The sequence below is a fragment of the Myotis yumanensis genome, unplaced genomic scaffold (genome assembly GCF_028538775.1).
Source record: "Myotis yumanensis isolate MYYU_CA2020_CCGP unplaced genomic scaffold, mMyoYum1.0.hap1 SCAF_5, whole genome shotgun sequence".
Lineage (NCBI taxonomy): Eukaryota > Metazoa > Chordata > Mammalia > Chiroptera > Vespertilionidae > Myotis > Myotis yumanensis.
In genome coordinates, this window is record NW_027223756.1 from 57,036,647 (window position 1) to 57,038,565 (window position 1,919).

Sequence of the window (1,919 nt, forward strand, 5' to 3'; positions counted from 1 at the left end):
TCCCACTCCTCCAGACCTCAGAATGTGACCTTGTTTGGAAATAGTCATTACAGATGTAATCAGGTCCGATGAGGTCATACTGGAGTAGGGTGGGCCCTAATCTAACATAACTGGTGTCCTTAGAAGAAGGTCATGTGAAGACAGAGACACACAGGGAAGTGCCGTGTGAAGACCAAGGCACAGCTGGGAGTGACGCAGTGCAAGCCAAGGAACACCGAAGAGCTGGCAATCCACGCAGAGCGAGGAGGAGGCCTGGAAGGATTCCTCGACAGGCCTCGGAGGGAGCATGCCCTGCCAACACCTTGATTCAGACGTCTAGCCTCCGGAACTGAGACAATAAATTTCTGTTGCTTGAACTCACCCAGTTCACGGTACTTTGTCACAGCAGCCCCAGGAAACGAACACACACCACCTCCTGCTTATTAGGATGCTGTACCGGAGGTGAATTTATTGCCAAGCTGATGGAGCATAGCATTCAGGCCCCTTCCTTGTGTGGGCTTCTTCCAGGGCCCTGTATCTCATTTTGTGCTTGTAATTTGGGGTGATTTCTCTAACAGAGTGTCCCCCAGATTGTGTAAGATTCTGACTCCACGAGCCCGAATTCTGCTGCTGGCCCACAGCCACCACCCTGGTTGCACTCCACCCAGGCGTGGCCCGCCCGGGCAGGACTGCCGCCCTCTTGGTTTCTGCACCGTCCTGTTTCCACGGGCAGCATCGCCAGGCTGGAGGCTCTGGAAAGAGAGGCCAACACTAGATCGCTTTGTTTGTTTGTGGAGAGAGAGGCTGCGTGAGAGGACTCCTCGGAGTATCTTCTGGCCATGTGCTTAGAACCGCTTTCCCTCAGGTCTCATCTGTGAACAGAAGCTAATTCAGCCGACAGGCACCCTCAGCTTTGAGCAGAGACGAATAGCCTGATGGGAGAGCCGAGCCCTGGGAGAGGCCTGTTGCCGTTCCAGTCTGGCTACTGTGATGCCAGGCTGTCCTGCTGTGTGGCTTCCCTCCCTCCACCCAAACCCGTCTTCATTCTCTACATTCAGATCAGCAGAGGTGGCAGAAGTGCCCCCTCAGGCCCTACCTGCACATGCCCACACAGACATGGGCCTCATCTCACCCGGTCTCCCCACTTCCAAGCCAACCCTAAGGCAGATGAACATCACGACCATGTAGGTCTGCGGTTCTCAACCTGTGGGTCGCGACCCCTTTGGGGGTCGAACGACCCTTTCACAGGGGTCGCCTAAGACCATCGGAAAACACATATATAATTACATATTGTTTTTGTGATTAATCACTATGCTTGAATTATGTTCAATTTGTAACAATGAAATTGGAGGTCACCACAACATGAGGAACTGTATTAAAGGGTCGTGGCATTAGGAAGGTGGAGAACCACTGATGTAGGTGGTGGCAGCCAGTCCATCCTAGGCACGGAGGGACCCTGGGTGAGAGGTTCCCGGGAAGGGGAAACAGACCTGAATGCACGTAAGTGCACAACATAGAAATGACGCTAAAGAATGTGGAGCATGCCCGGTGAATGCGCATGAGCTATGTGCCTCCTCAGGAACGCAATTAATTCTGATTGGCGTGGGGGTGGGTGAGGTTTGACAATCAGACTGACAGCACTGACAGGTGGGGGCGAGCACATTCCTGCAGGCCCTGATAGGAATCCTTAGTAGTCGGGCCATGGGAACGAACGAACGGGGACCTCGCAATGGGAGGCCCGGGAGGCTGGGACACGGCGAGGCTGGGACAGCCGCTATTTATCACCCAGAACCAAGGCACGATGGCATTTTAACGACCGGTTAGCCCTGCCGCAGCGTCCCAGCTGCTGGCCGCCCTGGAGTGGTGGGAGGGCTGGGCACATCGACAGCACCTGGTGGCCTGTCCCTCTGGAAACACATCTCCTCCCCTTTCCAGAACAG